The 11,701-nt window shown below is 45.8% G+C and overlaps 1 long non-coding RNA gene across 1 annotated transcript; it reads right to left on the bottom strand.

The window, feature by feature from the left end:
- Positions 1-6,183: 6,183 nt before the first annotated feature.
- LOC133230696 (uncharacterized) lies at positions 6,184-9,407 on the bottom strand. The gene is made up of 4 exons (XR_009730944.1): positions 8,301-9,407; positions 7,547-7,678; positions 6,881-7,032; positions 6,184-6,364 (listed from the first exon to the last, which is right to left on the bottom strand). It is a non-coding gene; the product is annotated as an uncharacterized LOC133230696 (long non-coding RNA).
- Positions 9,408-11,701: the final 2,294 nt, after the last annotated feature.

The following is an 11,701-nucleotide window of genomic DNA, read 5'->3' as shown; positions in this document are numbered from 1 at the left end:
GTCGATCTGCTTTTTAACCGGTGACCCCCACGTCCCTTCAACCTGATAAGAATCAACCTCACCTGGTAGATGCTGGATCGTTCCTCAGCCTGAGAGCATGCAGGGCAAGTTTATCTCTCCGATGGAAAGTACAGGACATTGGCTGGCAATGTCCCCAAGCCTCAGGGGTTTGAAATGCACTTAAAACGAGACCTGGGGCTCTGTCTTCCACTGCTGAGGCACAGATTTGATCCCTTGCTGGGAACTAAGATGCTGCAAGTCACACCATGTGACCAACAAATAGGAAAAGACACTAACGAACTCCCAGGCTTAAAGCGACTGATCTCAGAGGAACAGCGGTGAATAGTCCTCTAGAGAGACCTTAGCTCCCTGCCCTGGAATTAAACCTGTGTCACTTGGATGAAAACTAGGAGTCCTAGCCACTCTACCAGCTTAGGCTAGAGTCTAGAAGCTAAGGAGCCCTGGCTCTTGCCCCTGTTTGAAAGCAAGAAAGTTTCCAGGAATCAAAAACTGTCAAAATAAGTACCAAGGTTATTATTAGAGACATTGCACAACAGATGCGAGACCACACAGAAAAACAGTTTGTTTATGCAACTCAGAAGTTAGGCAGAGATGCACACCCTGACAGACAAAGGGAATGAGCATCCTCTCCAATGAGAAGAGTGTAGTAGGTCAGCAGTTAGGCAGAGATGCACACTCTGGGAGTAGTGCCGGTGACCTGGAGGAGGAGTGTGAGTACAGAGGTGACGTGCACCACTTTTACAGGACAGTCCCTCAGGGTGTCTGTTCACATTTGGGCAATTATCTTGTTTCTTTCTTCACAGCTGCCTGGTCCATGGACCCTCTGCAAGATGTGTGCTTAACTTTTTGCTAAGATGGATCCCAACACAGAGGCCTATGGCTGCTTGTCTACACTTATTCTGGAGTGGGGCCGCCTCCCTCTTTGACTCCAAGAAGCCTTTCTGGACAAGTGCAGACGGGGCAGTCAGCCTTGACTTCTTGACCTCAGGAGTGGGCACCTTATCTCTTTGTTTTAGCAGAGCTCAGCTCCTGCCTCTAGCTTCGTCCTTGGAGTGTCTGAATTTTACTTGAATTTTACTCCACTTGATGAATACCAGGTGTCCAGCCCAAAGACCCACTATCTCCTACCTTAAGATGACTTATAGTCCATGGTGCGAACTGTTTTAGAATCAGGCAAAATGTCTGTTAGATATGCCTAATCAACCACTTACAACAGTCAGGGTGCTCTGTGACTCTGTCGGGGATACTTTTGAACATTTGAGGCGAACCTAAGGAGTATAATGGCCTTGGTTGCTTGCTCCGAACGTCACTGGTGAAAGAAAGAGGGGAGCTCAGGAATTCCAATTTTCAGTCCAACTGCTGCCTAAATGACTTAAGAGGTTCTTGATCCCCTTCTACTATAGCTGCTGGGCTGAAACTGCTAGAAATCAAACATAGCACCTCATCCTGCCGTTGGCTGATTTGCCAACTTGATTCTAAGACAAGTTGAACTGTCAACTTCTCAGGGTATCTACCGGTTTTTTGGTTTGTCTGTTTTCGCTGGGCCTCGCTGCCTGGTGGCTCACTAGTAAGGAATCTGTCTGCCAGGCTGGAGACATTGGTTCCATCACGGCTCTGGGAAGATTCCACTTTTCCCAGAGCAACTAAGCAACTAAGAATGGGGTTTCTTAGTACAACGACCAGCGGAAGCTCAGAGTGCTAACCCCTGGACCACCAGGGAAATCCCTGTCTCCTTCTTTTGTTGTTGTCAGCATACAGCATTTATGATATAGAGCTTATTTATTTTTATTAAATAACTTCTATTGCAGTATAGAAGTTATTCTATTGCTTTAGGCTTCCCTGGGGGCTCAGTGGTAAAGAATACCCCTGCCAACGCAGGGGACGCAAGTTCGATTCGTGGGTTGAGAAGATCCCCTGGGGAAGGAAATGGCAACCCACTCCAGTATTCCTCCCTAGGAAATCCCATGGGCAGAGGAGCTTTGAGGGCTACAGTCCAAGGAGGTTACGAAAAAATTAAGACATGACCTAGTGACTAAACAACAGCAACAGCAACATACTTGCTTTACAATCTTGTGTTAGCTTCTATCGCATAGCAAAATACATCAGCCATATATATCTCCACTCCTTTTTGGATTTCTCTCCCATTAGTTTTATTTATACTTTTTATTTATTTAATTATTTTTTTTTCCCTCCATTGGGTCTTCGTTGTAGTTCGGGCTTTTCTCTAGTTGTGGCAACTGGGGGCTTGTCTCTAGTGGGCAGGGGTGTCTCATTGTGGTGGCTTTTCTTGCTGCAGGTCACAGGCTCTAGGGCACTCAGGCTTCAGTAGGTGCAGCTCTTGGGCTCTAGAGTAGGCTCGTAGTTGGGACATGTGAGCTTAGTTGCTCTGGGAAAAGTGGGATCTTCCCAGACCAGGATGGAACCAATGTCTCCAGCATGGCAGACAGATTCCTTACTACTGAGCCACTAGGGAAGCCCCTGGTTTCCTTTTTATTAAAACATTTTCGGTTAAAACTTTTTATTATTTAACTTAAAAATTCTGTTTTATTTTTACCTCCTGGTTTCAAGTGAAGCTCTGAGTTACTGGCCTTAAATCACAGAGGACAAACATTCTATCAATACCTCCTTGCTGCACAGTGATTAAAAGCCTGTGTATCTCTTCCCCGGATGGTGACTGAAAGTCTATCACCAGGTACCAAGGATTCCTTAGATAGGCACTGAGTGGTGTTTTTTTTTTTTTAATTGAAGGACAATTGCTTTATAATATTGTGTTGGCTTCTGCCATACCTCAGTATGAATCAGCCATAAGTACACCCTCCCTCTTGAACCTCCCAGCCCATCCTACCCCTTTAGTTTGTCACAGAGCCCTGATTTGGGCAAATGCCCACTGGCTATCTATTTTACATACGGTCATGTATTTGTCTCCATGCTATTTCCGTTTGTTCCACCCTCTCCTTCCCCCACTGTGCCCACAAGTCTGTTCTCTCTAAGTCTCCATTGCTGCCATGCAAATAGGTTTCATCAGTACCATCTTCTAGATTCTATACATATGCATTAGTATACAATATTTGTTTTCCTTTTTCTGACTTATTTCACTCTGGCTACCTCCTCCAGTATCCTGGCCTGGAGAATTCCATGGACTGTATAGTCCACTGGGTCACAAAGAGTCGGACACGACTGAGTGACTCTCACTTTGTTCCCAGGAACCACCTTATTAGAACTGACTCAAATGCATTCCTTTTTATGGCTGAGTAATATTCGGGTCCGTCTAGTCAAGGCTATGGTTTTTCCAGTGGTCATGTATGGATGTAAGAGTTGGACTGAGAAGAAGGCTGAGCACCGAAGAATTGATGCTTTTGAACTGTGGTGTTGGAGAAGACTCTTGAGAGTCCCTTGGACTGCAAGGACATCCAACCAGTCCATCCTAAAGGAGATCAGTCCTGGGTGTTCATTGGAAGGACTGATGCTAAAGCTGAAACTCCAATACTTTGGCCACCTCATGCGAAGAGTTGACTCATTGGAAAAGACCCTGATGCTGGGAGGGATTGGGGGCAGGGGAAGAAGGGGATGACAGAGGATGAGATGGCTGGATGGCATCACCGACTCAATGGACATGGGTTTGATTGAACTCCGGGAGTTGGTGATGGACAGGGAGGCCTGGCGTGCTGTGATTCATGGAGTTGCAAAGAGTCGGACACGACTGAGCGACTGAACTGAATATTCCATTGTATGTGTGTACCACAGCTTCCTTATCCATTTATCTGTCAGTGGACATTAAGGTTGCTTCCATGTCCTAGCTCTTGTAAATAGTGCTGCAATGAATATTGGGTTATATGTGTGTTTTGTTTTTTTTTTTCAATTATGGTTTTCTTTGGGTATATGCCCAGTACTGAGATTGAAACGGAGCAGGACTCTATGATCCTTCACCACCCGCTCATGCCTTCTGCCTGCCTTTTGCCTGTGGAAAACTCTAGTCAAAAGAACAAGTCTAATCAGAGAAATAAGAAATGCTGAAACAAAGGAAAACAGTCTAAGGAGACTAAATAATAGTAACGTAGTCATTAAGCATAGTCAAGGACCTTTAGTTCTTTCTCAAGGGCTGTAGATAATATTCTGAGTCATATCCTGTGGGCTGACTTATAGATAGCAAAACAGCAGGTGGAGAAGTTCACTGCATGATGACCAGACTGTACCCAGGACTTGAGTTGGCAGAATTCCAAGAACTGATCACAAAGAATTGGGGACAAATGGACCCTGGAACTGAAGATTAACTGTACCTAAAACACTCAAGATGATGCTGGTCAGACCACTGATGACCGATTTGAAGATGACTCTTAGAGATGACTGCACTGTTTCTGCATGTAACCCCCACACACACTTTGTCTATAAAACCCTCACCCCCTACTTGTCAGGTGGGGAGTCGGCCTTCCGACAGATGTCTGCCACGCTACCACCCCCAGGTGCAGCATCTGAAATAAGCAAACTTTCTTTTCACCAACCTGGCCTGTTTCCTGGCTTTTGAGCTGCAAGCAGCCGGACTCCCCATGCGTACCTTTAGGTAACAAGATACAGAAAGGTCATATGGTAGGTTTATGCCTACTTTTTTAAGGAATCACCATACCGTCTTCAATAGTGGCTGCATCAATCTACATTCCCACCAACAGTGTAAGAGGGTTCCCCTTTCCCCACACCCTCTCCAGCGTTTATTGTGTGTAGAGTTTCTGATGATGGCCTTTCTGACCGGTGTGAGGTCATACCCCACTGTAGTTTTTATTGACGTGTCTCTAATAATGAAGGAAGTTGAACATCTTTTCATGTGTTTGCTAGCCATCTGTATGTCTTCTTTGGAGAAATATCTGTTTAAGCCATCTGCTCACTTTTTGATGGGGTTGTTTGCTTTTCTGGTATTGAGTTCCATGAGCTGCTTGTATATTTTGGAAATTAATCCTTTGTCAGTTTTTCATTGGCTGTTATTTCCTCCCCACGCTGAAGGCTGTCTTTTCGCCTTCTTTACAGTTTTCTTTGCTGTGCAAAAGCTTTTAAGTTTAATTAGGTCCCATTTGTTTATTTTTGTTTTTATTTCCATGACTCTAGGAAATGGATCATAGAGGATCTTGCTGTGATTTATGTCAGAGAGTGTTCTGCCTGTGTTTACCTCTAAGAGTTCTCAAGTTTCCAGTCTTAAATTTAGGTCTTTAATCCATTTTGAGTTTATCTTTGTGTCTGGTGTTAGGAAGTGTTCCAATTTCATTCTTTTACATGTTGCTGTAAAAGTTTCCCAGCACCACTCACTGAAGAGACTAATCCTTCATTGTCTATTCTTGCCTCCTTTGTCAAGTATTGGAGAAGGCAATGGCACCCCACTCCAGTACTCTTGCCTGGAGAATCCCATGGAGGGAGGAGCCTGGTGGGCTACAGTCCATGGGGTCCCACAGAGTCGGACACGACTGAATGACTTCACTTTCACTTTCACTTTGTCAAATATAAAGTACCCGTGGGTGCATGGGTTAGTGTCTGGACTTTCTATCGTAGTCCATTGGTCTGTATTTCTGTTTTTGTGATAGGTACTGAGTGATTTTTTAGGATAAAATTTAGTGATCAGGCCTTTTCAGGCCCTTCATTATTTCTAACACCTGTGAATTTAACCTTCTTTCAATCAGGCCCTGTTAGTGATGGAAAAAATATTTGTCTAAAATCCCTATATATGTGTTAAATTCTGCATTTAGGACTGAAACCAGGGCAAACACAATCCATCTTGTCTTCGCCCACCCCAATTACAGTCCCCTTGGAGAGATGGGCAGTTTAATTGTAAGGAGAGAAAGGATGAACTGGGAAGACATGATGGGACTCCTTATACTGTGGAATCAGAGAATAACTCCAGGAAGAAATAACATTTCAGCTAAGTTGGGAAAAGAAAGATCTCTTACGACAGGAACGGGGCCTTGGTATCCTCTGGGACTCTCCTCCCATCCCACTTCTGGCCTTACCACCAGGTCTTCAGCTGTCAATCAGACCCCCAGGAGGGACAATTGTGATGTGCTTTGAAGTTCCATCGGGACCCCAAGGAAGGGAAAGGAAAACAAGATCCTGCCTGGTTAACCGGAGCACACTGAGACCCTCCCATCTGATACACAGGTTTCTTTGTAGGACAAAGACCGCACCTGCAGAGAAAGTGTTTATTGATTGGACCCATGCCCAGCAGGCACAAGGCAGAGATGTAGGGAAAGAATTTCACCTCTGTCGCTCAGAGCATCACCTTTGCTTGAGAGTTCTTGATTTTCTCCACTGAAGTTTTGAAGGCTTGATTGCATCCGTGGCCATGGGTGGAGGTACTGGACAGTAACTGAACATAATTTTGGAGTCTGTGTTAATGAAGTCTGTTTTGTTTCCCAGTCAGCCCCACAGAGGGCAAAGATCTGTTTCTCCTTTGCTTTCTGTTCATCCCATCTTGGCTCCTACTGTCTCAGGCCTGCTCCTAAAACTGTGTTGTCCTCTCTCTGCCCCTTTCTCACCTTCCTTCCGTCTTCTCTTGCTACTGATCCTCCCCAGATACTCCTCCTTGCATTTGTCATCTTGCAATCTCTCTCTCTTCTGGATTCGCCTCTCCACTTCTCTCGCATTTCGCCCTTGTCTCTTCCTCTGTTTCCGTCTCTCCTTCCCCCTTTCCTCATCCTCATGTCTGTATCGCTCTCCTTGTGAACCTCTGCTCCTCACTCTTTGCCCTGCATCTTTCTCCTTCATCCCCTCTCTCCCCCTGCCTCTTCCTTCCTCGCTCTGGCATCTTACTGCACCTCCTTACCCAGCCCTTCCTCTTCCCTGCTCACCCCTGTTTCTATCCATCCTCCCTGGACACTCTTACCTCTTTTTACTGCTAGCAATACTTCCAAACTCCATCCTCATCATAGTTTGAAGAGAGTGAGCACCAATAGCTCATAAATGTACTCCCAATTATTATGCAAGTGTCATATGACTTGCCTTCATAGATAAAGGGAAAGACACATTTGGCATAGTCTGGAAAAATAGAAGGGATAGGTGAAAGTATTAATTGCAGGAGGATTATTTTTAGTGTTATCAAGAGAAAGTGGGGCTTCCCTGGTAGTGCAGTGGTTAAGAATACCTTGCCATGCAAGAGACTCTGGTTCCACCTCTGGTCTGGGAAGATTCCACACACCGAGGAGGAAATAAGTATGGGCACCTCAACTACTGAACCCACGGGCTGCAACGACTGAAGCCCTTGTGCCTAGAGCCTGTGCTACCCAACAAGAGAAGCCACCACAGTGAGAAACCCACACACCAGCAAAGAGGAGACCCCACTTGCTGCAACTGGAGAAAACCTGGGCCCAGCAACAAAGACTGAGCAGAGCCCTCCCCACCTCCCCCCAAAAAAGAGAGAAAGGGACAGGAACGGAACACAGAGAGCTGGATCAGGAGACGCCTGAGGCTTCCCTCTAGGAGGCAATTTGGACTTTCCGCCTTCATCTGGGAAGCCAGGTGCTTCTCACACGAGGACAGGCTGCATGCTTACCATTCTTAGTACAGTATTTCCATCTTCCTGTATAGTCTGCATCGAGGGAACACCACAGGAATAAGGAACCATGCAATGTGCAGTCAAAATACTTTTTGTTTCCATAGATGAATGGGAAAACACATTTATTATCTGAAAGAAGAAAGACATTGTTCGCTTCTTTGGCACTCAGGGTTTCATGATGTCTGTGGTAACTCTGGCAAAATCTCATTTCACGCCTGCCCATCAGCGCCAAGCCTGCTGTGTACAGAGCCCCTGCTAAGCATCGGGGATGCCAAGGTCAGTGTGGCGTGGTCCCTCCCTCAGGGACTAGGAAGGCTTCTCTAATTTTGGGAAGTTTCTACTTTACTGTTTTTTGATAGTGAAAAAAAAAAATCATTTGGATATATACACCTGTCTGTAAATACAAAGAAATACAAATGAAAAGTGACTAGTTGACATGTTAAAAATATACAAATTGTAAGGACTGGTGTACAAATGTGACTTTGGACAGTTTCTACTTCAGCATGTGGCACCAGCGCTGAAGCCTAGATTCCGGGTTCAGATTCCAGCCCTGCCACGTACACATAGTTCTGCTGTCTGGGATCGCCCCCTTGGGGGACGTGCACAGCTGCCTCCTCCCGTGACTGAAAGGGTGCTATGAGCTCCTGCCTGTAAAGTATCTCTGGAGAATCCCCATCCGTTCCGCTGCCGCACATGTGAATTCGTTGCCCTGGACTGTGGTTTGTTGTCATTCTCTTCCGCTGTTGATTACCTTTGGTTTCTGCACCAGAAGCAGGGTCTTTCTTTTCTTTAGAAAGAATGACGTTGTCCTCAGACAGCTGCTCATCTGGAAGAAAAGCAGGAGCAGAGGAGATGGACGGAGGAGGAGCAGGAACAAAGCAGGGTTGGGCTTAGGTGGGATGAATTGAGAGAGTACCACTGGCATATCTACACCACCCTGTGTAAAACAGACAGCTAGTGGGGAGCTGCTATATCACGCAGGTAGCCCAGCCCACCCTCTGTGTTTTCAACCTAGAGGAGTAGGATGGTGGGTGGGGCTGGAAGGAGTCGCAAGAGGGAAGGGATATATATATATATAAACTCTGTAAAGCACTTATTCTCCAATTACAATTTTTAAAAAACAAACACACACAAAAAATAACATGAACAACTAAAAAAACCAAAAACAAAACAAAGCAGGGCCATGACCAGAATATCATCTATAGTAGGACCTGCCTAGCATCTCTAACTTTTATTTTCTTTTCTATTTTAAAGTCCTTGTTTACCTGAACAAGATACTCGAAGACCAGGAGCTAAGCAGAATAGGGGAGGGAGACCCTGACACGTTCTCACTGCTCCCCTATGAACATCCATGAATTCAACTGCAAAGTCAGAGTCTGCTGTAGTGCACTGTTGATTGGACCTGCCCTGAGACCACACTGTCCCTGTGACTGGGTTGGCCCAAAAGTTGGTTCTGGTTTTTCCATATGATGTTATGGCAAAACCAAGTGGACTTTCTTCTTGGCCAACCCAAGATTTCAAACAGTCAACTCTACAAACATCAAAAGCTCTTCATTTGAACAAAATAACCAACCCTGGGAGTAGGTTGCCTGTGTCTGGGACAGTGCAATGGAGATTCAGGAATGAGGCAGCTCTCAAAAAGGCCTTTAGCTTTGCTGTCAAACTCATCTGTGTTTCAATTTCATCGAGTTTCTTGGATATTAAATAAAATGTGAAGCCCTTCATAATGTCTGTCCTTTGGGACGTACTCAAGAAATGGGAGATGATTTGTCACTGCTATTATTATTATTATTATGACCTTAATTATCAGTCCATGTCTGGGGCAGGGTCTTTCTCACCATTTCTAGCCTGTCACCCCTCTCTCACCTCCATTCACAGGGTCCAGTTGTAGAAACATAGACACGCCAGCCCAAATCAGAAAGAGCCCCAAACGCAGTGCCATGGTAGCTTGCTCTCCTGTGGCTGACCAAGTCATTTTGCTTCTTAAATAACTGGTGACCCCAACACCCCTTCAACCTGATAGGAATCAACCTCACCTGGTCAGTGCTTGATCATTCCTCAACCTGAGAGCATGCTGTTCAAGTTTATCTCTCAGATGGAAAGTACAGGACATTGGCTGGCAGTTAAATGTCACCAAGCCTCAGTGGTTTGAAATGCATTTGAAATGAGACCTAGGGCTTTGAATTCTGCTTCAGGGGTACAAGTTTGATTCCTGGTTGGGGAACTAAGATCCTGCAAGCTGCGTGGTGTGGCCGAAATAAAAGACACTAATGACCTCCCAGTTGTAAAGAGACCACTGATAGGCAAAACATCTGTTCAGTTCAGTTCAGTCACTCAGTTGTGTCTGACTCTTTGTGACCCCATGAATTGCAGCACGCCAGGCCTCCCTGTCCATCATCAACTCCTGGAGTTCACTCAGACTCACGTCCATCGAGTCGGTGATGCCATCCAGCCATCTCATCCTCTGTCGTCCCCTTCTCCTCTGCCCCCAATCCCTCCCAGCATCAGAGTCTTTTCCAATGAGTCAACTCTTTGCATGAGGTGGCCAAAGTACTGGAGTTTCAGCTTTAGCATCATTCCTTCCAAAGAAATCCCAGGGCTGATCTCCTTCAGAATGGACTGGTTGGATCTCCTTGCAGTCCAAGGGACTCTCAAGGGTCTTCTCCAACACCACAGTTGAAAAGCATCAATTCTTCGGCGCTCAGCTTTCTTCACAGTCCAACTCTCACATCCCATACATGACCACTGGAAAAACCATAGCCTTGACTAGATGGACCTTTGTTGGCAGATATGCCTAATCAATCACTTAAAATAACAAGCAGGGTTCTATGTGACTCTGTTGATAATACATTTGAACATTTGGGGAGAAACTAAGGAATATAATGACCTTGGTTGGTCGCTCCTAATGTCATCAGACAAAATGGTGAAAGAAAAAGATGAGCTCAGGCACTCACACTTTTAGCCCAAGTGCTGTCTAAATGCCTTAAGACTTTCTTGACCCCTTTCTCCTAGAGCTGCTGGGCTGAAATTGCTGGAAATCAAACATAGAACTTCATCCTGCCATTGGCTGATTTTCCAACTTGATTGCAAGGCATGTTGAACCCGTAGTCACTCAAGTTGTCTTCTGGTTTTCTTTCTGTTTGCTTGTTTGGCTGCATCTCATGATACAGAGGTTCTTAGTTCTACAGCCAGGGATGGAACCCAAGCCCCTTGCACTTGAAGCTCAGAGTCTTAACCACTGGCCCACCAGGGAAGTCCCTGTCTCCTGCTTTTGTTCTGCTCTCTGCTAAGTCGCTTCAGTCGTGTCCGACCCTGTGCAACCCCATAGACGGCAGCCCACCAGGCTCCCCCATCCCTGGGATTCTCCAGGCAAGAACACTGGAGTGGGTTGCCATGTCCTTCTCCAGTGCATGAAAGTGAAAAGTGAAAGTGAAGTTGCTCAGTCATGTCCGACTCTTAGCGACCCCATGGACTGCAGCCTTCCAGGCTGCTCCGTCCATGGGATTTTCCAGGCACGAGTACTGGAGTGGGGTGCCATTGCCTTCTCTGACTGTCTTCGTTAGCATATAGTATTTATGATATAAGCTTATTTTTTTATTAAATAATTTTTATTTCAGTATAGTTACTTTGGGCTTCCCTGGTGGCTCAGTGGTAAAGAATCTGCCTGCCAGTGCAGGAGACACGAATAGATCCCAGGGTCAGGAAGATCCCCTGGAGAAGGAAATGGCAACCCACTCTGATATTCTTGCCTGGGAAATCCCAGGTGCAAAGGAGCCTGGTGGGCTACAGTTCATGGGGTCACAAAAGCGTCGGTTATGACTTACTGACTAATCAACAGCATCATAGCTGCTTTACAATGTTGGGTTAGTTTCTACTACATAGCAAAATGAGTCAGCCATACATACGCACATATCCGCTTCTTTCTCGATGTCCCTCCCATAAGTCCCTGTGTACTATCAGGATTCCCAAGTGTCTCATTGGTAAAGAATCCTCTTGCCAATACAGGAGATCCACAAGAGGCAGGAAATAAGGGTTCAGTCCCTGGGTCGGGAAGATCCCCTGGAGAAAGGAATGGCAAGCCACTCCAGTATTCTTGCCTGGAGAATTCCATGGACAGAGGAGCCTGTCGGGCTACAGTCCATGAGGTCGCAA

The sequence above is a fragment of the Bos javanicus genome, chromosome 18, assembly GCF_032452875.1.
Source record: "Bos javanicus breed banteng chromosome 18, ARS-OSU_banteng_1.0, whole genome shotgun sequence".
NCBI classification, from domain to species: domain Eukaryota; kingdom Metazoa; phylum Chordata; class Mammalia; order Artiodactyla; family Bovidae; genus Bos; species Bos javanicus.
This window is presented reverse-complemented; position numbering and strand designations above follow the sequence as displayed.